The sequence below is a fragment of the Mustela nigripes genome, chromosome 2 (assembly GCF_022355385.1).
Source record: "Mustela nigripes isolate SB6536 chromosome 2, MUSNIG.SB6536, whole genome shotgun sequence".
NCBI classification, from domain to species: Eukaryota; Metazoa; Chordata; class Mammalia; order Carnivora; family Mustelidae; genus Mustela; species Mustela nigripes.
This window is the reverse complement of record NC_081558.1, coordinates 192878177-192903318: the sequence shown is the minus strand read 5'-3', so window position 1 is coordinate 192903318 and position 25142 is coordinate 192878177. Positions and strand designations below refer to the sequence as shown.

The following is a 25142-nucleotide window of genomic DNA, read 5'->3' as shown; positions in this document are numbered from 1 at the left end:
TTTTCAGCTTTATGATGGTGTAAGAGCAAAACACATTTAGTAGAAACCGTACTTCAGTTTTGGATTTTGATCTTTTGGGCTGGCGATATGTGAAAGGATCCTATCTCATGATGCTGGCTGGTGGGAGCGTACCACCACTCCCAGAGAGCCACGTGACAGTGAGAGTGAACAGCCCATACACTTGCAACTCTTCTGTACCTACACAACCATTCTGCTTTTCACTTTCAGTACAGCATTCAATAAATGACATAGATATCGAATAGTTCATTACAAAATGGGCTTTGTATTCCATGATTTTGCCCAACTGTAGGCAAATATAAGTGTTCTAAGGATATTTAAGATAGGTTGAGCTAAGGTATTTGTTTGGTAGTTTAGGTGTATTCAATGCATTTTCAACTTACAATCTTCTCCATTTATGATGGGTTGATTGGGCTACAACCCCATGAAAAGGAAGATCTACATGTTTGTGTACCTCTATATGCCACCTTTTATTTACTGATGTATTTGTCAGTGGACACTTAAATTGTTTCTATATCTTGGCTATTGTGAATAATGCTAACCTGTGTTTTTGAGAAGACAACATGCTGAGATATCAGGCTGAGAGATTCTGGGTGTGAAATGCATGAAATCATAAGTGGACTTCAAAGGTGTGTCCATTTACAGGCCACTTTTCATTTAAAGTACTTTCTTTATTCTGAAACCATATTATATAAGATCTCATGGTGGTGGCTCCAATATGCTCCAAGTCCTTGCCAATAATGTTAACTGAGACTTTCTTAGGGAAAAGGAAATATATATACAAGTAATATTTATCAATACAAGGCAAAATAATTTTTTGTTCCCTTTCAGGGTAGTCAGCAAGTTTCTTTTCGGTTTCAAAGAACTTAGAGACATTTTCCCTAAGGTAAAAGATAAAAGATTGCTTCTCAAACCCCCTGCCACTCAGAAGTAACACAGTAATTGACAGACCGCTTTGGATTCCGAAGGCAGCAAATTTAACAATTTGGAGTACTGTTTCAACCCATTTACAGGGTGACAGAAAACCTTGCTGGTACTGAGTGGACTTTACAGCCAGAAAAGGGACCTTTAGCAGAAAAATATATATTTGGAATATATAAATTTTTGGAACTTCAGTTTGTAGTAGTGATTACTATTAGAGACCAAGACTGGAGGGATAAAATAAAGGATTTTTTTTAAACTTATTTATCTTTGAACTTTAAAAATAGTCTATTTTTTTTAAAGAGTCAGTCAAAACAAGTGTTCAACTCCCTAAATTTAGATTGTATCTGTCACTTGGCTGCTGGTGCACCCTCCCCTCACTTAGTTTATCCGGGGCAAGGATATACTTCAGATACAGAAAAACTTTCATAACAATTCCCCCAAAGTTTGAACTTTTGATTTTAATTTTTTTTTTCACTTTTGTCAGACATTCTTATTTCCACTCTGAGTTTTCTGCCCACGGGGAATTTATTTATTTATGCGCTTCTGTGTATTTACTGCATGATTCACTGTAACTGGTCTTCATTTTTCCATCTGAGCTAATCTGAACATGAATATAGGTTATGTGGATTTAACTTCTTTAGCAGCAAGGAGATCGAATGCAATGCCGTCATCATGTCTTTTTCTCCATGGAATTTGTGTAGAGTTTGAATGACTGCACCTACCCACAGTGGGGGTGAGGGACGTCTTTGCAGGGGCTCTGGGGTTATTACTCAAGACTCTCTGCAGGAGGAGAAAGGCGGAGGGGAATTGTCAAAGCAGCAGGAGAACGTGTGGCAGCTTTCTGTGGTTGGGGGCTGGCCAAGAGTATGCAATCCATTTACGGACCAAAGTCAGACCCTCTAAGTTTAGTGCTTATCTACTTGACCTTGCTGACACCTCATTATTGCAGGTTCCCATCTTAAAAATGATGTGCAGGGGCACCTGGGTGGCTCAGTGGGTTAAAGCCTCTGCTTTCGGCTCGGGTCATGATCGATCCCAGGGTCCTGGGATCAAGCCCCATATTGGGCTCTCTGCTCAGCAGGGAGCCTGCTTCCCCCTCTCTCTCTGCCTGCCTCCCAGCCTACTTGTGATCTCTGTCTGTCAAATAAATAATAAATAAAATCTTTAAAAAAATGATGTGCATTTGGCCCCTATGATCTCACTTCCTCCTCTGTCTTTTCTCTGTTACTTAAATTGTTATTCCCTGTCTTCTACTTTTCACAATAAGCCCATTAATTTCCCTCTACAGAAAGATAATACTCTATCACCTTATCTCAGAAATGGAAATGCCAGGGCAAAACAGAGCTAGAAGAAGAGAAGAAGGAGTATTTGATTTTGAAAGCAGAGATATATCTCAAACCTCTGAGTTTAGCTTTGTATATGTCTTTGGGGTTTCAACTATCATAATAATAATTAATCACTTTGCAATACATCTTGCAAAGGAGGATTGTAAATTATTGAATCTGGAACTGATTTTGGTAACTAATCTATTTGCTTCATATATGAAAAAAGAGATGTAGCAATATTAATCATATTTCTTATGGCCATACAGTCCTACAAGGAAGACATATTGTAATCTGGAGCAGACATAAAATAGGATTGAAAGCTGGTTTAGCAGTGGTAAGGTCAGGCTCTCAGAGTGACCTTTAGTGTCTAAGATACACAGGCCACTGAGACAGAGGCAGTCCAGAGTCCTGGGTGGATATATATAGGTCAGAAGATCCTTCTCAGTCCATCTTTAGGGCCACAGACTTTCTGTGAACACCTTTTCTGGAAATTTATTGTCAATAATGACACTAGGCCTCATCTTCCCAAATTTAATCCTGATGTTAAAGAAAGCATGCTATACCAAACAAAAATTTTCTAACTCTGCATTGGAAAGTGCTTGTTTTTATTCAGGGTTCCATCTTCGGGGTGGGAGTGCCAAGAGAGAAAGAGAGAAGAGGAGAAAAAGACCCTTGGTTCATGGGTAGCTCATTCCCAGGATATTCCCATAGAGAAGTTATGTGAAAATCATCCAAAGGACTTTTCCAAACTACATATAATTTGCTCAGAATTGAGGTCTATTTCCTCCAATAATGTTTCTCAACCCTGGCTGTATATTATATAATCCAGAGAGTTCTAAAAGACCATCTCTGGCCAGGCCCCACCCCAGACAAATTAAATTAGATACCCACTGGATGAGATCTAGACATCAGTATTTAATATCAAAGAGATTCTTGTGTAAAGGGAGTCGAGAACTCGAGAACCCCTTCCTGGAGCAACGTGTGTCTAGGGCCCCTGTTCTCCCATGAAAATCCCAGCCATTTTGAGCCATGATTACCAACTGAAGAAAGTTCAAGCAGAAGAAAATCTAAGAACCATCACTCTCTCTGTTTCATTAAGGATGGAGCAAGAGCCTAACTTAGGGCCAACACAATGATGACCAGGAAATGGAATTAAAAATATAATTTGCCTAGTTATCACTATTATTGCAAAACAATATTAATGAATAAGTATTTCTCTCACATTTATCAGAAATAAGAGAAGTATTTGCCATTTTATTTTAATAGCTATATTTATTTTTGTGAGAAAGTAGTATCTTTATATGTGAAAATTTTAGTTTCTTGAGGTCATCATCACTATTGATATTAAGTAATACAAGTGAAACATTGCAATAAATTTAAAGGAACAGGGAACCTAGACTATTTTTAAATTTATACAAAATGGGAGAGCCACACAGTTCAAAATTATATTGCATATAAAAATAAGATTATTTAAAATTTACCTCTTTATATTATGTTAAAGCACCTCATAATGGAGAGAAATTGCTTTACATAAGGAAGCAAATGTACAAACAGATGCTAATAACTGTTGATGTAAATTGCTTAGATAAGGTTCATCCCTATAAATATTTTCTTCTTTTTTTAAATGTTTGTTCTTTCTTTCTTTATTTATTTGACACACAGGGAGAGATTACAAGTAGGCAGAGAGGCAGGCAGAGAGAGAGAGAGGGAAGCAGGGTTCTGCTGATCAGAGAGCCCAATTCGGAGCTCAATCCCAGGACCCTGAGATCACGACCTGAGCTAAACCACCCAGGTGCCCCATCCCTATAAATATTTTCTAAAAACATTAAATTGAAAAATATATTTCTAAAATTTAAAATAGAAAATGATCAAGAAATAAAAATTCTGTATTCTGGATGTTCTTTATGCTTCTATTTTTTACAGCAGGATTTGGCATTCTCTCTCTTCTGTGATCCCTTCTATACCAGAGATTCAAAACTGGGGACAATTTTGTGCTCTCCCCAGCAGACATTTGGAAATACCTAGGGACAGTTTTTATTGTCACACCTGAGGGAACATGGAGCTACCGGCATTTTGTAGGTAGAAGCCACACGGGCTGCTAAATAACACCTGAGGGAACATGGAGCTACCGGCATTTTGTAGGTAGAAGCCACACGGGCTGCTAAATATCCCCTAGTGTGGGCAGCTTTCCAAAGAGACAGTGATCTGGCCAAAGTGATCACTGAGGCTTCGTTGTCTTTTTTTTTTTTTTTTTTTTTTTTTTTTAAGATTCCATTTATCTATTTGACAGAGAGAGAGATTACAAGTAGGCAGAGAGTCAGGCAGAGAGAGAGGGGCGACAGGCTCCCTGATGAGCAGAGAACCCCATGCTGGGCTCCATCCCAAGACCCTGAGATCATGACCGGAGCCGAAGGAGCCAAAGGCAGCGGTTTAATCCACTGAGCCACCCAGGCGCCCCCTGAGGTGTCGTTGTCTTAAACTGACGGGGACACCTGCATGGCCTAGTCATTAAGCAGCTGCCTTCAGCTCAGGTCATGATCTCAGGGTCCTGGAATCAAGTCCTGCATTGAGTCCAGCATCGGGCTCCCTGCTCAGTGGGGACCCTGCTCGTCCCTCTCCCTCTGCTGCTCCCCCTGCTTGTTCTTTCTCTCTCTCTCTGTCAAATAAATAATTGAAATCTTGGAAAAAAAATAAATCAACTCGTTAAAAGCTTCATATTTTCTTTAAAAGGCCAATAAATTATTGCTATTTCAATCAATAATGTAATTTAATGGCTGTTTATAAATATCAAAGTATCAACTTGAATATCTAAAATAAAGCCTATACTTTGTGGAAAGTAAAACAGAAATATATCAAATATCTCCTACAATGTCCATATCTTATTTGTTCTTGTCATAAGTCACCTATGTAATCCCTCTTCATTGGTAGACAAGAGCAGGTGCATATACTGTATGATGACCGCTGTGAATGAGTTTGCTCAACAGGCATTCCATTCCCACCCCTTTTAGCATATGAAGCAAACAAAAATAAACAACAAGCTACAGACCTAAACAGGATTTATGGTCTTGTAGTTTCAGATGTGATTTCATATGTAGATATATATATATGTGCATGTGAGTGTATGTGTATATATATATACACACATACATGTGTGTGTGTATGTGTATATATATTTCAAGAAGTAATTTATATATGTATAGTTATATATATGCATGTATATTTCTATATGTAATGTATAGTCCTTTGATTAGATGAACTAGCATGAAAGTTTTATTTCATAAGTCAACCAGAGAAAGACAATCATATGATCTCCCTGATATGAGGAATTTGAGAGGCAGAGTGAGGGGTTTGGGGGGTAGGGAAGGAAAAAATGAAACAAGATGGGATCGGGAGAGAGATAAGCCCTATGAGACTCTTAATCTTACAAAACAGACTGAGGGCTACTGGGGGGAGGGGGTGATGGAGAGGGTGGTTGGGTTATGGACATTGGGGAGGGTATGTGAAATGGTGAGTGCTGTGAAGTGTGTAAGCCTGATGATTCACAGACTTGTAACCCTGGGGCAAATAATACATTATGTGTTAATAAAAATAATTAATAAAAAAGTTTTATTTCAAACTAAGTCATGTTGCTAGGGAGTCAGGGTATCAGAAACCCATTTTACTGGTGCAGATATTGGCAGATGCAGTGTGGTCCTGGAGCTGGCAGATACTGTAGCAACATCCTCCTGATTTCATGTGCAGTTTCCTGCTCTTACCACCTCTGGATGGTGGCAGGGACAGCAGCTCCCTTAAAAACCTGATGTCACAATGTAGCTTTCTGAGTGATTCCTGAAGATTCCATCCAGAGTTGGGTCTCCAGCTCTTCTAATGAACCTGTGTGGCAGTTAATGTTCTCAAGTAAATCCCTTCTGGTTACACTGGCTAGAGTAGATTCTTTTCTCTGCAACTAAACATTGATACAGACATAACAAAAAGACAGCGTGAGGAAGAAAAACTCACTTGATGTGCCTACAGAGAACCAATATTTGACTCTTCAACCTTGGAACCTCATTCGCAGCCTTGAAATGATGCCTGTGGGAAGAACATAGCACATTAACATTATTTATATTATCTCATGGAAATTACAAACACAAGTTGCTACTTTCCTTTCTGTTTTTACTCTCTAGGGGTTTTTTGTTTTGTTTTAATTTTATTTTATTTTTTCAGTGTTCCTGGGTTCATTGATTATGCACCACACCCAGCGCTCCATGCAATACATGCTCTCCTTAGTACCCACTACCAGACTCACCCATCCTCCAAGACTCTCCCCTCTAAAACCCTCAGTTTGTTTCTCAGAGTCCATAGTCTCTCATGGATTGTCTCCCCCTCCAATTTCCTCCAATTCACTTTTCCTTTCCTTCTCCTAATGTCCTCCATCTTATTCCTTCTGTTTCACAAGTAAGTGAAACCATATGATAATTGAATTTCTCTGCTTGACTTATTTCACTCAGCATAATCTCGTCTAGTCCTGTCCATGTTGATACAAAAGTTGGGTATTCTTCCTTTCTGATGGCTGAATAATATTCCATTATGTATATGGACCATACCTTCTCATACCTTCTTTATCCATTCATCTGTTGAAGGGTATCTTGACTCTTTGAACAGTTTGGGAATTGTGGCCATTGCTGCTATGAACATTGGGGTACAGATGGCCCTTCTTTTCACTACATCTGTGTCTTTGGGGTAAATACCCAGTAGTGCAATTGCAGGGTCATAGGGTAGTTCTAATTTAATTTTTTGAGGAATGACCACACTGTTTTCCAAAGTGGCTGCACAACTTGCATTCCCACCAACAGTGTAAGAGGGTTCCCCTTTCTCCACATCCTCTCCAACATTGTTGTTTACTGTCTTGTTGATTTTGGCCATTCTAACTGGTGTAAGGTGATATCTCAATGTGGTTTTGATTTGAATATCCCTGATGGCTCATGATGATGAACATTTTTTTATGTGTCGGTTAGCCATTTGTATGTCTTCTTTGGAGAATTGTCTGTTCCTGTCTTCTGTCCATTTTTTGACATGATTATGTGTTTTTTCGGTGTTGAGTTTGAGGAGTTCTTTATGGATCTTGGACATCAGCCCTTTGTCTGTAGTGTCATCTTCTCCCATTCCGTGAGTTGCCTCTTTGTTCTGTTAACTGTTTCCTTTGATGAGCAGAAGATTTTGATCTTGATGAAGTCTCAAAAGTTCATTTTCACTTTTATTTTTGTTGTCATTGTTGTTTTTTTTAAATCTTTCTAGAAACCACTGGCCTCACCTCACATCCAAGAGAAGTGAAATTCTTTCAGTGGTTCAAGAAAGGTTTGTGGAGAATAGAAAATACCATTTGTTATATTGTGAGAGAGTATAATGCAAATAAGGCAACCCATGTTTTTTAATTTGAATATTAAATTGCATTAATATATGATATAATAGTGACAGTTATGTGCTTAGAAAAAAGATTCTAAAATGCTAATCTGTTCTCATAATTCTGTAAAAAGGTAATTATAGAATGATGACCTGGCATGTGTACCTACAAAATATTTTCCTTGATTTAAAAAAAAATTGACAAGTATAATTTTTCCAAATGTCCCTTTATTACTTTTATTTTTTAAAATTCAACACAATTTTTCTTTCCTTCTTTCTTTATTCTTTCCTTCCTTCATAGTCATTTTTTGCTTTGGGGTCCTCTCTTATTTTCCATCCTTATTTTATTCAGTATCTAATTAGTCAATACATGTTTACTGAACACCTGCTTCCTGGTGAGTACTGTGCTAAGTTCTGGAAATAAAAAAGTAACTCTCTATATCTCTATAGCTCTCAGGAGAGTGGGTACAGGTGTTAAAAGAAAAGTAAGCACCAAAACAAATGTGCAAATATATATTGTGCTATTTATGATGAAAACTGTGTGGGAAAAGAATTGGATTTAAATGGAAGGATAGCAGGCTAATTTAGACTGAGTCAGTGGAGAGCAGTCTGAGAAAGTGACATTTGAGTTAAGGACTCAAGCATGAAATGGAATTATCCTGGTTAAAATTCAAGAAACTGGATTTCAGAGCAATACAAAAAAATCAGTAGATTTTTGAAAAAAAATGACTATGAAGGAAGGAAAGAATAAAGAAAGAAGAAAAGAAAGAGAAATTGTGTTGAATTTTAAAAACTAAAAGTAATAAAGGGACATTTGGGAAAATTATACTTGTCAATTTTTTTAAAATCAAGGAAAAGAATGGGTTAAAGATCATGTGAAAGAGGCAGCTGGAGGCCAGGAGATGCAAAGAGTTGTAGATCCAATAAAGAGTTTGGATTTTAGCTTAAGTGTAAAAGAAAACCAATGAAGGGGTTTTGGGGGATGATGGTGATGGTGGTGAGACATCATATTGACATGTTGAAAGATGATGGGTTAATATATCAGAATGGACTGGATGGTGGAAGGAGGTGGAAGGAGGCAGACCTGGTCAGGGGTTATTCCAGTGGCTTAAGTGGACCAGGAGAATGCGGTAGAGTTGAAGTTGGGAAGAAGGGTCAAAGAACTCTTCAAAGCCAGAATCAATAGGGTTAGGATAAAGATTAAATATAAAGGGGTGAATATTGTGGGTTGAATTGTGTCCCGCCAAAAAAATATGTTAAAGCCCCAACTCCCACTACCTCATAATATGACCTTATTTGGAAATGTGGTGTTTGCTGATGTGACCTCATTAAAATGAATTCATTAGGGTGGACCCTGAATCCAATACAGCTGGTGTCCTTACAAGAAGAGGGAAATTTGGACAGAGCTACAAACACAGAGGAGAAGACCACATGAAGATGGAAGCAGAGATGGGTACAAGGTAAGGAACATCAAGGATGAATGGCAAACACCAGAAGCTAGAAGAAACAAGGAAGGATTCTCTCCTACAGGTTTTAAAAAGAACCAACCCTGCTGACATCTTGATTTTAGATTTTGACCCCCAGCACTGCCAAAGAATAAACTTATGTTGTTTAAGCAGCACCCCCAACCCTGCCACCAGCTTGTGATTCTTTGTTATAGAAGTTTTAGGAAACTAATGCAGCAAAGAAGAAAGAAGCGTTATGAATTCTCAAAATACAACTAACTGCTGGTAGTGAATAGTTTCTGTAGGTTTCCCATTTGTGTATAGCCTTCACAAAACATTTAAGATTATTTTAACTTTTCCCTTTCTGAATTCCTCTAGTCCCTAGGATTTTTCCTGCTCTTTCTGGCACTCCTTTGAATTGATGAAAAATTATTATCATCCCATCTTATGATAGAGATTGGGGAGAAGACAAAGACCAGCATTTTTGTCTTCAAGTTCTTTTAATCATAAATTTGAAGTATCAGTGTGTGTATACCATTGAAGGTAGGGCTATTAATTCTCAAAATTCGTAAGTACACTCAGGACTGGGAACATACCATATAACTAATTACTTTAAAGACAGTAATGCTGTATATAGTGTTGTATAAACATTCATAAAACTAGGAGGTATCCAAATGTAATTAAAAATAAGCTTTGGATAAAAAAAACCCTGAATGATTCATATCTCTATTGCTTACTAGCCATATGATTTCAGGATATTAATTTCTACCTTTATTTTTTATGAGAATTAAATGAGCATTTGAACTATTTATTACAGTGTCAGGTATATACAAAAAATAAAATAGATGGTGCTTTTTATTAATATTGTTAATATTTCTATTTGTTGAATGGAATTGAAATAACTAGTAGTGTAATAGTGAAGGGCTGTGATAGCACTAATAAATATGTATAATGTCTCTAGTGTTAGTTTAAGTTAGGATGACATCTTCAATATAATCCTCCAGCTTTACAGTTGGTCCAATTACATGTTTGTCAAGAATGTCTGGGTGGTGACTGTACCTGAATGAATTTCTGTGTACCTCAGTGAGTTGGTCTCATTTCACAATGATTCCTTTAAGAAGTTTTTATATCTTTTCTTTATTATATACTATATCTTACAATTTATTTATTATTTATTATTTACTGTGCTGCCCATTTCCTCACATTATAAGTTGCCCACAAATTTAATATTACATTTTCCCTATCCTTTGTTGCAATCCATGTTTTTTGTTTATTATATTATTAGAATTACATTTATCTTGTTTATGTTTTTATTTTTCCCTTTCAAAACAACATAAAATCTTCTCTGCTGCTTACATATGAATTGATTTCTTTCTTTACTCTGTGAAGTATTACAGCATTTGCTCATGAATTTATCTTATCTATTTTATTATTTCTCTACATTGTCAATTTTTTTTCTCTCCCATAGCACTTAGTCAATACATGTTAATGATAAAAATAACATATTTCATGACAATCAGTTTTAAAGACAGCTATGGAATGTTATGTAAAGGAATCCTCCAAAGAACACAGGGAGTTAAAATATCAATAGATAGGATGGACATGTTAATTAGCTTGATTGTGATGATCATTTCAGAACATATACATATATGAAAACATCATGTTTTACACCATAAGCATATACAACTTTTACTTTTCAATTGTACCTCAATGAAGCTAAAAATAAAAGAAAGAAAGAAATCCTGGGTTAGTCGCTTTGTAAGTTTACTAATTTGGCAATTGTCATTCTGAGATGAAACTGTGCTCTTACTTTTAAACAATAATAAATTGCTTGTGTAAGAAGATTTACCCATCTTACCTGTGAAATCATTCTACAAGTATGATAATGTGTACTTAGTTTGCCAGAAACCATGAAATGGATTTTGTGCACTTTTCAATATGCCCATTTAAAATATTTGGTGGAATTATTTGCTTATCAATTTATTATTTAGCTAGAAATTTGTACCTGTGGTATGCTCTACGATCAGGTGCTCATGTCCATTTTTTTTTTTTTTTTTTAAATCACAAGTAGACAGAGAGGAAGCCAGAGAGAGAGAGAGAGAGAGAGGGAAGCAGGCTCCCTGCTGAGCAGAGAGCCCGATGCGGGACTCGATCCCAAGACCCCGAGATCATGACCTGAGCCGAAGGCAGCGGCTTAATCCACTGAGCCACCCAGGCGCCCCTGCATGTCCATTTTTAAAAGACAGATAAGCCATCAGCAAGTATCAGAATAAGGTCAAGAGTTAGAAATTCCAGTTTGCTACCTCTCTGAAGAACCTTCCTTGACCTGAGGAGGAACAGTGAACAGGATGAACAAAGTATTTAAAATATTTGTCAGTGTTCCTTTGGAATAACCACGGGTTTTCATACCTGGAAAGCTTGTTAAAAGGTACAGTTACCCAGCCATACAAATACTACACAAGAATATTCTTCTTTTGAATAGAAAAACATTATTATAAAAATGAATTGCCCCTTGATCATTACCTTCTCAAGCTTGATTTTTTTTCCCCTCAGTTCACATCTCCACCTGACATCACTACCTTCATGAGTTTGAAATGTATGCCACTAGTATTTTTTCTATTTATACCTACTATTTACTATAGAATATGGAGATTTTGTTTTTATTCTCAAAGATAAAAGTGTCAATGTAATCTAACAAGTTTTACTCCATTTTCCATGAATTAATACTTAATATATAATTAAATATTACATATTTAATATGTAACCTGTTATACATAGTAAATATGTATAAATATTTCATAGTCCCCTATTAAGAACTTTTGTGTTTTTTTCCCCTTCAATTTATTGCTTTTATAAACAATCACAAAACGGCATCTTTGTATGTTTCCTGGAGGAAATATGGAAGTTTTCCATCAAACTATAATATAAATTAAATATTAAGTGTGTTACTGTGTTTTGGTTTGGTACTATCTGGTTAATTTTAAGAGATAGTATCAAATAGTTCCTGATTTCAACACTTGATATTATCAAAACTTTAAAAGGTCTTATTGATTTAATTTTCAAGGTCCTGATTACCAGAACTATTTGTATATTTTTATGTATACTTATGTTTTCTGTGACTTCCATGTTAATACTCTTGAATCATTTTTGAGTTGGTCTTTTTCCATTTTCATTCTAATCAGTAGGACATCACAAGGTCTGCTCAGTTTAGAGTGCCATCTCTAGACCTGTGCTATTCTACTAGTGATTTATTTCTGGTCTACGAACTGGTAGGTTGAGACATTGGGCTGAGTAATTTTATGACTACTCAATATCATTTAAGAAAAAGACTTACACTTTATATATTTTTAAAATTTTATTTTCCTGATAATTCATTTGTATTGTATTCGATAATGTATTGTTTTTTAAAGATTAAAAATAGGAAAAAAGGCTCTTTGTTACAGATAGTTTGAGGGCTGCCATTTTTGAAATTTTAGCATGGTAAATATTACAAATATTCTTCCTTCGTCTCTACTTATTATTTAACTTTATTAATGCTATATTGGTGGAATTCATGCTATTAATTCTGGTTTACTCTATGTGTCAATATTTTTATTTATAACTTTTCCTTTTTTGTCTTATATACCCTAGCCAACACTCAAGAAAGCATTATCTTCTATTTTATAATAACTTGTTTTATGTTTTCCTTGAATCCACCTAAAATTTAAATTTGTGATGAGTCTGAGTTGAGAGCTAACTTATTTGCCCAAATATTCAGCTAATTTTCAAGAACATTTATGGAACAATGTTTCTTCACTGATATGAAATACCATCTTTTTAAAATACTTCATTGTGAGTCTCACTGCATGTTTTATTTAGTTTAAGATTTTACTATCCGTGCACAAATACCACAGTTATTTTAAAAGTATATTTGACTATGGTAGGATAGATTATCCTTTTTATTCATCTTCAGGTTTCTAAAAATTAATTTTTTATATGAAATTTAGAATAAGCCTGCAAAATTCTATTAAATCATGTTGGATATTCATTTTATTAATTTGTATTTTGAAGACATTTTTATATTAGTAAAAAAAAACTATGTTGAGATTTGCCATCAATGAAGATGTTATAGCTCTTTATTTTTTCAGGAGTAATTATTCCATTTTGTATACTTTCATAATTTTCTCTTTAGAAGTCAAAATATCTTCCTTCAATTTTTCAATCTCTCTTCTATCCCTAAATATACTTCTTTTTCATTTTTTATATTTTACCTAAGTCTTTTCTTATTTTCCCTGAGTCTGTTCTTATCTAATATTTTTGTTGTTAAGTGAAATCTTTTAATTTAATCCAGTTTTACTTTTGTTGGTCATGTTTGAATTTTTAATTTCAGAAATTTTAATATTTTTTAAATTTTGTTTTCTGAAAATTTACTCTGAAATTTTTCTGCTGTCATAGTTGAATACTAATCTTTTTTAAGAAGTATGCTCTTAAGCACTTTATACTGTTTATTATTACTGTGAACATGATTATTTTTATATCATATTGGCAGGATTTAGAAAAGCTATTGTTATTTATATGTTATATTCTAATCCTCCTTTATTACTAAACTCAGTTATTGGTTCTAACTATTATAAGGATATTAGTTTTCCCCTCTCATATATATTAATAATATATAAAACTTATCTTTTCAATTTCATTTCTTTTCTTATTTTATTGCATTGGCTAAGACCTTTAATATAATGGTAGAGAGTAGTAGTGGTTGAAGTTATAATCCTGTTTCTGATTTTAGTAGGAAGGTGTAAAATAACTTCCATTAGCTGTTTCTGGCACGATGTGCATCTTGGACTTCCAGTAAATAATCATTATCAGAAAGAAAAAAATTCTATTATCTTCCTAGTTTGCCAGAAGATTTTTGGTTTTTTGTTTCTTTTATTGAAAGTTTGTTGAATTTTAACTATTTTTTTGCTTTAGTAGTGAATATAACTTGCATGCATAAAATAATTTTCTTAATTTTTACATTTGGAGCCTTCTTTCATGATTTTATATGTGGTCATTTTTTGGTAAATATTGTATGTGCATTTCAACTGAACATGTATTGCCTTTTGAATGAAGTAGTGTTTATTTTTTATGTTACTTAAATTCTCCCTTGTCTTATAAATTTTGGTTTATTTTATATGCTGGTTTCTGGAAAAGTGTGCTATAGTTCCCATGATGATTGTCAAAATGTTAATTTCCTCTTTTGTTAGGTTCAGGAAGTTTCACAATTTTTAAATCTTTTTCATGGGTGGATCATTTCTCTTTTAACATGAAATATTCCACTTTGTATTTCCCAAGGATCTCAACCTTAAATTTCAACTTTCCAACATTAATGATGCTACATTATTCTTATGTAGGCTTAAAAAGCAAATCTTAATAAATCAATTCCAGGAGAAACATTACCAGTGTAGTACTCAGATCTCAGAAAATGTAGCTGGTGACTGCTTATACTTGAAAGGATGTAAGAAAGAGATAAAAATGTGATAAGGAGTTGCATTAGTAAAGCATAAAATGCAATTTTCAGGAACAGTTGAAGGGGGGCTAATGAGTTCAGTTTTGTACATACTGAGATTGTGGCAAAGATATTTCTATTAGGTCCTTGCAAATGGAGTTTTAGAGCTCAAGTTCAACCAGATAAAATACACATAATAATTTCTTGAATTCTTTTCAAGAATTCAATTATCATCTAAGAATTAAACAAACATTTTCCCCCTCACCTTTACTTCTCTAGCATTTAAATAAAGCATCTGGGATGTGGAAAGACTTCAGTGAAGTCATGCTAACTTGGATTGGGAGGGGGACAGCTTTCCAGTTCAAACCTAGCTTTATTAGTACTACGTTTTTTCTAATATATCCCAGCTCCACTTGGTTTAAGGAAATTTACTCAAAGATTTTCATGGTCTTCAGTCAGTCTTTTCTTGTTTTTAATGCAGCAAAGAGGTCTAAGAGAGAATGTAGAGGGAGATAAAGCAGGAATAGAAACCAGATGGCGGTATGTAAAAAACTACAGAAAGAAAACATATGCTTTGGATGTAAAATCTTTCAAATAATTTTGTCAGCAAATAATTCTTGTCTTTCCAATAAATTTGTCAGCAAATAATTCTATCAGCAGGAGGAAGGTAGCTATTGGGAACCATAGGTCAAGTGACATTTGTTTTCAAGGAAAATAGAGAGTGGGAGGAAGTGTGCTGAGCATACACTACAGTGTTAGAAATTGAAAACATAGGGACAGAATTTGAAAATGTATACACGGAGGGTGATTTAAATAGAGCTCGGAGAAAAGAGCAGAAAGCCAAGGATTAAATCCCAGGAAGGGGAGAGAGTTGATAGACGAAATGCAGGGAGGTGTGTGGGGAACCAAGATAACTCAGACATCCCCGAGGTCAGAAACTTCCGGTTCACGTCATCAGAGAAACCAAAATGATTTGATGTGTGTCATGAGCTGATGTAACTCCCAGGGTCAGACAAAATTCTAACAGTCTCTCACTTCCCTTTCTTTATTCCTTTTCAACTTTGAATCACCCCCACACAACCCTTCCTCATACTCTGTGCCCTGATAGCGATTTGCTCATACAGAGTTCTGTATTTCATCTCCTCATGCATCTGAGTCAATTTTCAGACAAGGAGGAGCCCCTCAGCACAGAGTAAGCTATAGTGCAGTGTTTTTGGAGTCTAGGCCAAGATCAGGGAAGAGGCCAGACTAGAGAGATTGAAGCCAATCAAATGAGAGGAAACTTACAGGGGAGTAATTTACAGCCAAGTCACAGACTGACCAACTCAGTCACTGTTCCGAAGAAGCCATACAAAGAGAATTAAAAGCCAGGAGAAGAGAGGGAGAGTCTTTAAACAGGGGACTAAAGAAAGACTCTGAGTGAAAAAAGGACGAGTTGCTTTTTATAGGGCACTTCAGGCCTACAGCATAGGCATGCAAGGAGTTGCCAAAAGCTTAGACTCTGACCTGTTTCCCTACTGTGTTTTTTTTGCTGCAAAATTGTCTGTTTAACCCTGTTCCTCGCCAGTTAGCTCAGCTTTGTATTAGAGAAAACAAAAACAAAAAAACAACTGTACATAACAACAAAAAAAGAATGTCCAATTAAAATCTATAATAGACTTAACTTCCATAAGTAATAATTCATAAATTTAAAAGGAGTTCTTTTTTTTTTTTCCCCCAAACCTAGATGAATCTCTAATCAGTAGAATGTGTTGGAGGAAGTGAACAAAACCCTGCTCTGAATGTTGGTAAATTGGACCAGTTAACTTGTGGCTTCAATTTAACTATGTTTGAGTCAGAAATCTGTATTTTATTAGAATGAGCCTTTTCTGATTTTGCACTTTCTTTAGTTTCCTTTACTTTCTCCTTAGTTCTTGGTAAGGTTATTTAAAATTTTAGCTTTTCTTTGTTAACCAAAGAGCAAAACAGAAAAGGAGTTTTTGTACATTTCTGGGTCTTGCAGCAAGGAGACAATATGGTGTCCCTGGAGACTGACATAGAGACAAACGAGAACCAAGAGGGAGGTGTAAATCCTGGGAGGAGAAAAATTCACACAGCCATGGTTTTTGTCTGTGATTATCTCTCTCTTAACCTACTCGTGCTGCTGTAACAGAACAGAAACTTATTTCTCCCAGTTCCAGAGGCTGGGAAGTCCAAGATCAAGGCACCGGCAGATTCGCTGGTGAGGTTCTGCTTCCCGGTGCATCTATGGCTGTCTTTTCAATATCTGTGTCCCTGTGTGGTAGGAAGGGGGAAACGGATCTTACTATGGTCTCTTTTATAAGGATTAATTGTGTTCACCAGGACTCTACCTTAAAGCCCTAACCACCTTCCAGAAGCCTCACCTCCAAATACTTCCACATTTGGTGTTAAGTTTAAACATACGAAGTTTGCAGGGACACAATCTGTAACAATCTTCCAAATAGTCCATTTTTTTTCCACATTTTTTTTTTCTGTATTTATGTCTAACACCTAGGTTTTTTGTAATCCTATTTTAAGAACCTGGTGGCATAGTCATACTAAAGTAGTTTTCAAGCTAGGGACTCAAAATCTACATATTTTTCAAGCTCTTCCCACGATGCTTAAACTTCCAGCAAGGCATACTCACCATGATAGCGAAGTAAAACTCTACCCTCGACAACTCTTATTTTGTTTTTGTGCTTTCATTAAACTCTTTGAGAATTGAAGAAGATTCAATTTGAAGAATATGACTTCACTTATTTCACGAGGGGCTAGGAATTTCCCAAACAAAAAACATCTCCCCAGCTGTTTGTTGTATCACTGATGGAATTATGTTCAACAGTTGATTTTTTTCTTCCATGTTAATTTTCATAATGTTCTTACAAATGATAAAGAAAATGAAGCATATTAAGTTCAAGCCATATGTAACTTAATTAACTAGCTATCTGCGAGGAGCTATCAGACATAGGAAACCTGAGATTACGGTGTTTCGTATATAGTGGATGCTCACCAGTTATCTACTGGCTGACAAGAAGAAATGAAACATTTTATAAGGAGGAAAAGAAGACCACACTAAGTTATAGGTCATTAAAAACAACCCATTTATAATTTGGCTTTGACCTTCCCAGAAATATTCCAATGTGGCTTCCTGACATTTAATTCTATCTCCTATTAAATTTTTATGAGGTATAATTTTTATGCAAGGAAATAAACCCATCTTAAGTGTAGAGTATGTGACAAATGCATGTGCCTGTGCTACCTATGCCCCTATGAAGATAGAATATTTTCGACACTCCAGGAAGTTTCTTCCCTTCCTTCCTGAGTCAATTAAATACTCAGAGGCAAGTATTGTCTAATTGCTATCATGACATCAGTTTTGTCTGTTACAAAAATTCACATAAATGGAGAATATTTTTTGGAATCATCCAAGTTCTTAAGTGGAATCATTCAAGTTCTTCGATTGTTCTTTTTATTACTGAATAGTATTCCATTGTACAAATACACCATTTGGTTATCTATTTTACTTTTGATGAATATCTGTATTGTTTCTAGCTTTGAGCCATTATGAATAAAGGTCCCGGGAATATTTTTAAATAAATCTTTTGTTTGACATATATTTATTTGAGCAAATACCAAGGAATGGGACTGCTAAATTAAAGGCTAGATCTATGTTTAACTTTTTAAGACATAGCCAGTTTTCTACCAGCAATGTATGAGAATGTTGGTTCTTCCAAAACACCAGTATTTCAGATTGTCAAACATTCTAATTATAACCATTCTAGTTAGTGAGGCGATGACTCACTGTGTTTTGAAATTGCACTTCTTTGATGGCTAATGATACAGAGAACTTTATAAATGCTTATTTGCCTTTTGTATATCTTCTCTATTTTCCTTTGTATGGTGTTTATTCAAGTCTTATATTCATTTAAAAATTTGTGGTTCTTTTATTGTTGTTAATTAATTGTAGGAGATCTTTATATATTCTGGATATAATTCTTTTGCCAGATACAAAGTGTTCTGAATATCTTCCCTAAGCTGTGGCTCACCTTTTAGCTTTTTTTTTTTTTTTTTTTTAAACAGGTGTTTTTGGATGAGCAACTGTTTTAATTTTGATGGAATTCAATTTATCTTTTTTTTTTTTTTTCTTTTGGTGGTTCATGCATTTTGTGTTCTAAGAAAGTTAAAGGGGTTGGGGAAATTCTCCAACAATTTCTTCCTTAAGCTTTATGATTTGGGTGAGTATTTTTAGATCTACAATCCATCTCAAGTGATCCTTTTAAAAGTAGTGGTTAGGGATCAATGTTCTCTTTTTTCCTTATGAATATTGCCTATTTTAGCATCTTTAGGCAAGAAGATTTTTATTATCCACTGTATTGCATTTAATGTCTTTGTTGAAAATTAATTGAGTATATGTAATAGGTCTAAGTATCTTTAGTTTCATTTAATTTATTTGTTCATCCTTATACAAACCTAAATTGTCTTGATTGATGCATCTTATTCTAAGTCTTGAAGTCATATAATATAAATCCTCCAAACTCGTCTTTGTCAGGATCATTTTAGACCATCTATATACTTATTATTTACATATATAATTTAGAATCTTTTTACCAAGTTCTATAGAAAAACTGCAAGAAAAATTTAATGGAATCACTTGATCCAAAGGATACTATGGAACACCTTAGCAATATAGATCCTCACAATCTGTCAATTTAATATATATTTTCACTTACTTATGTATTCTTTATTTTATTTTCTTCAAAACTTTTGTATTTTTCTGTATGTAGGAGTTACAGATCCAAACTCTGAGACAGATTAACTTGCAGAATGTTTATTGAAGAGCATTCTCTTGGGATAAATACCTACCTATGGTAAAAGCAGTGGAATAGGGATTAGTTAGAAGGAGCAGTTGGGTTAAAATGCAGTTACCACAAAGGTACCTGTTCATCTGATGGGAATGTCAAAGTCTGGGATAGACCTTCAAAGTTGTTCTGAACTGGAGCAAAGTGACTGAACTTTTAAGGCCATTATCAATCAGTTGGTTTGAGGTTGTACTAGGGGGACATGTAGCCTTGAGTACGTTTGCCCTCTCTAGTTGACAGCTATCTCCTAACAATGCTAGGAGAGTTTCAGTACCAAAGGCTGGTGTTCTGGGTTGTACAGGACTGCATCCACTGTAGTTCATCCTTTGAATCCACTTAACTTCATAAAGTTTCTAGAAACAGATTCATTAGAACTCTGTTGGACCTTATTTCCCAGAGCAAATGTGTCATAGGAAGTTTATTGAGATAAGCTATTGTCTCTCCCACTGAAGCCAGTCTCTTGGCCACAACTGATACTCATCATCTCCATCCTCTTTTAGCCATTCAAGATTCCCCTCACCTTTGGCTAGAAATTAAACTCATTTAGAAAGTTTACTTAGTGGCACGATGAAGAACCTCATTCATATCTGAGGGTACTGAGAGCCTGATCACGATTCCATTCTTTGGATGTGGCTGCTATGCTTATTTATTTGCACAAATGGGGCACCAAAAAATGCTGAGGTGTGCCATCTGAGTGCTAAATTTGTTCCTCCATTATGTAACAGTAGTTCTAGCTTCTTGCGATAATCAGGGACACTATCCCTCAGGTCTGTGACTCCTCCATGTTTCTGCTTCTCTTGGGTGCTTGAGTTCAAAGTTCTCAGGCAACAGCCAGAGAATACAATCTATTGAGACTTGTTAGGGTGACAGGGATGGTAAAGAATTGCACCAAGACTGGAGCAACAAGCAGGATGGAGTTTATTCATTCTCTGAAAGAGGAGAGGGACTGGACATCAAGAGAGATGTTGGCTCTGAGTTTCTGTTATGCTGGGCCTTTTAAGGGGTTTTAAAGATATGAGAGGGTTATAGCTACACCCTTGGGGTAGGGGGCCAACTCTTGGCCAGGTAGAGAAGGAGGTGACCCGTTTCTCGAGGTGCTCTGTCAAGGGCTTGTCCTCAATGTGGTTTGTGGTCCAACTGGAGGAAAGTACATTCTGTAGCCGTGGTCTATTTTCCGAGAACGTGGGCACCATAACCTAGAAGAACAGAGTTAGGGTCAAGTACAAACACCTAAAAGTTTTATCTATAAGTTTGGCTGGAGAGGGGGCTTTGAATAGAACCCTTTCAAGACCCTTGCTGGCACCAATTAGAAGAGTTAACTACTTGGAAAACCAGGATTTCCGAAGACCTTTACTGAGGTTAGTATTGCAAGGACTAGAAACATGGGTTAAGAAAAGTGATGGTAAACAGGTAGACACTCTCACTTTTGCATCTTGATTTCTAGACCCATAATTTCTATTAACTGAAGACATAGCACATACATTCGGTGCCAATTAAAAGTGTATATTAGGAAAAAAAAAAGTGTATATTAGGGGCGCCTGGGTGGCTCAGTGGATTAAAGCCTCTGCCTTCAGCTTGGGTCATGATCCCAAGGTCCTGGGATGGAGTCCCATATCCGGCTCTCTGCTCAGCGGCGAGCCTGCTTCTCCCCTCTCACTCTGCCTGCCTCTCTGCCTACTTGTGATCTCTTTCTGTCAAATAAATAAATAAAATCTTTAAAAAAAAAAGAGTGTATATTATATCCTTGAGGGTGGTACTCATCTGCACATAGTGACATAGCTGAACTTGTGCCTCAGGTTGCAACCTCAATAAGCCACTATATTGAAAGATCAGTTTGGCAGCTTCTGGGGGTTGTGCATGCATTAAGACCAGTGGATTCCATTGCTGTGTACCCATACCATGCTATAAATTTAGTCCTTTGGTTTTGGGCACTGTTTATGTTTGAAAATGTAATGCTCTCTAAATACTTGGATATTGGAGCTGGTTAAAGTCCTATGAAGCAGAAAATAATCCAAATATATGTCAACACTAGTCACGATGAATCACTGTCAGGGTGAAGGGGGGGCAATCTAATGTGAAATTGACAGTAAGTGGCTGTTTGGTCTCTTCTTTCAATGGTGCCATTTTAGGGATTGAACATTTTTCTCTGTTCCTGGTAGATTGGATATATCTATCTATTAATTGGAATGTCTAGTCCACTAGCATTTAATATAATTATGAGGGCTAGTTTGAGTCATCCATTTTGAAGACATGAGAGAATAGGGTATGGGGGTGGGTTGTGAGGGGGCTCATCTGATTAAGGGGCCCTGAACCAAGAAGATGTGGATTTTGAGAAGCCAGCAGGTCAAGATTCAGCAGCAACCCCACGGGCCAAAGTTGAGGAGAGTACACTGAGTGTATGGAGGTTAGAGTGAGGTGGTTTCTGGTCTTTGATTTCTTGATTCAATCCTGTTTCAACAGTGACTGTGTCTCAGCCTATCAGAAATAAAAAGGTCATTGATTATTTGGAGTCAGGAATTTAATGATGCCAAGAAAATTATTGCAGATTTTGAGGCCTTCCAGCTAAGAAAATTCAATCATCTCCCAGAGAAGCTAAAAATAAGAGATGATCTGGAAAAGAGTTCACAGGAAGATGGTGAGGACTCAGAAGAAAAATATATGAAAACCAAGGGTGATTCTCACTCAGTAGAAGAGAGCAAAGATGAGAAAGAAGCCCATAAAAATGTGCTCCAGCAAGGCAGGCAGCCTCAAAATCAGCTTTTGAGAGATGCTCATGGAAGATGTGGGCAGTGGAGAAGAACAAGAAGAGGAGGATGGGACATCATTCCAGGGGGAAGATTCTGGCAGCAAGGGTGATTTCTTAGTGGAAGATAATGATGGAAATGACTGTGACAGCTCAAAAAAGAAAAAAAAAAAAAAGATGGTTAAGAAGCCCAAACCTGTGCAGAAGCTTTTTAACTTGATGAAGTTCCAAAAGTTCATTTTTGCTTTTGTTTCCTTTTCCTTGGAGATGTGTCTTGAAAGAAGTCTTGCTGTGGCTGATATCAAAGAGGTTATTGCCTATGTTCTCCTCTAGGATTTTAATGGATTCCTTTCTCACATTGAAGTCTTTCATCCATTTTTGATATCCAAAATCTATAAAGAACTTCTCAAACTCAACACCCCAGAAATAAATAATCAAGTCAAAAAATGGGCAGAAGACATGAACAAACACTTCTTCAGTGAAGACATACAAATGGCCAACAGACACATGAAAAAAATGTTCATCACCATTAGCCTTCAGGGAGAATCAAATCAAAACCACATTGAGATACCAACTTGTGCCATTTAAAATGGCAAAAATTAACAAGACAAGAAACAAGTTTGGAGAGGATGTGGAGAAAGGGGAACTCTCTTACAATAGTGGTAGAAATGCAAATGGTGCAACCACTTTGGAAAACTGTGTGAATGTTCCTCAAAAAATTAAAAATAGAGCTTCCCTATGATCCGGTAATTGTATTACTGGGTATTTAGCCAAAGATACAGATGCAGTGAAAAGAAGGGCCACATGCACCCCATTGTTCATATTAGCAATGTCCACAATCACCGAACTATGGAAAAAACAGAGATGCCCTTCAACAGATGAATGGATAAAGAAGATGTGGTCCATATATATAATGGAACATTATTCAGCCATCAGAAAGAATGAATACCCAACTTTTGCATCAACATGGATAGGACTGGAGGAGATTATGCTGAGTGAAATAAGTCAAGCAGAGAATGTCAATTGTCATATGGCTTCACTTACTTGTGGAACATAAGGAATAAGATGGATGACATAAGGAGAAGGAAGAGAAGAATGAAGGCGGGGGAGTTGGAGGGGGAGATGAACCATGAGAGGCTCACCAAACTGCGGGTTTTAGAGGAGAGTGGATGGGGGGGACAAGTTGGCCTGGTGATGGTTATTAAGGAGGGCACGTATTGCATGGAGCACTGGGTTTTACACATAAACAATGAATCTTGGAACACTACATCAAAAATTAATGACATTCTGGTATGGTGACTAACATAACACACACAAAAATTTAAAAGTAAGAGTAAAATAACCTATAAATGAAATAAGAAAGTCCAAACCTGAGAGAAAAGAAAATGCCCAAAAGCAGGCTAAAAGCTGCAGTGATGCCAAGCCCTATGAAAGACAAAAAGAAAATAGGGTCACCCCAAAAATTCAGAGACATCAAAGGATAAGATTCATCTCAAAGAAGAGGAGGAATCAGCTAGCCCCCCAGAAAAGAAAATCTCTGCAAGCCATCCACCTCAGAAATCAGAGGATGTAGTGTCTGAAGATAAAGCCCAGTCTGGGGAGGATTAAAAAAGTGATGATGGTTTGGGAAGAAATTTTATTCTGTTTATTTATTTATTTATTTTTTAAAATTTATTTTTAAAGGTTTGTTTATTTATTTTAGAGGGAGAGAGAGAGCACGAGTGGGAGGAGCCAAGGGAGAGGGAGAGAAATTCTCAAGCATCCTCATGGGTAGAGTGTGGAGCCCACTCCAACTCACGACCCTGAGATCATGGCCTGAGCTGAAACCAAGATTGGGACATTCAAATGATTAGAGAGAGATTTTATTTAAAAAAAGAAGAAGAAAAAAAGGGGGGGGGTAGAATCTACTTGTTAAGATAGAATATGATTTTGGCTATGGCTTGACTCATGGGCTTTCGATGCTTTTTTCCTTTTCTTGGAAATAACATCTCCCTCCCTCTATCTCTCTCTTTTTTAAGAAAAACTGCATGTTTAATTATCTTTTTGTCTGTAGTCTTCTCTTTGCCACTCACCGCCCCTCCTTCCCAATGAAAGCCATGTCAAAATAATCACTCGATTGACTGCTTCATCTTTTTAATGGAAGGTATACCACAGTCATAGAACAGTAAGATTTGAGTTGAACAGTATGGAAATTTTGCTTTTTTCTAAGTGGTAACAAGTTGAACAGCAATAAAAAAACATAGAAGGATTTTAGTTAAAAATGATTGCTTCTTTCTCTACATGGACTTAAAAAAAAATCGGTTGTCATCTAATCCAAGTTCATATATCTACTTACACAAGTGTAGATGTGTAAAAAAAAAATCATGATATTAAACTTTCAATGATGGGGTGGAGATGAAGGTAGGAGAGATAGGTAGGAGATAAAGTAGGAGATAAAGATGAATTCCAAATTATTACTAAAAGTATTCATATTTTTTACCTTGGGGGCAGGGTAGGGGATGGTGTTATCTGACCTTGTTTCAGTGTGTGTGTGTTTTCTCAAAGAGTCATATCCTTTTATCCTGCTACGGACTTTAAGGAAGTTGTTTTTTTTTTATGATGTTGAATGCTTTATTTTTTATGGCGGCAAAATATACATATGATAAATTCACCATTTTAACCATTTTGAAATGCACAGTTCAATGGCATTAAGTACATTCACATTATTGTGCAGCCATCACAACTGTCTATCTTCTGAACTTTCTCATCATCCCAGCCGGAAACTCTTCCCATTGAACAGTTCCCTTCTCCCCAATCTCCCTGTTCCCTTCCCCTCCAACCCTTGGCCACCACCTTTGTAGTTCCCGTCTCTGTGATTTTGTGAAGGTCATTACAAGGAACTTTTAAAAAAAGAAAAAAAAAAAAAGTGAGGGCCACCAAAACTTAAGTCACTCTCTTTTTTAAAAGGATTTATTTGTTTTAGAGAGAGAGAGAGCATGC

The 25142-nt window shown here is 36.1% G+C and overlaps 1 pseudogene; it reads left to right on the top strand.

The window, feature by feature from the left end:
- The first annotated feature begins 8634 nt into the window (after window positions 1-8634).
- LOC132010619 (nuclear ubiquitous casein and cyclin-dependent kinase substrate 1-like) lies at window positions 8635-23771 on the top strand (annotated as a pseudogene).
- The last annotated feature ends 1371 nt before the right edge of the window (window positions 23772-25142 follow it).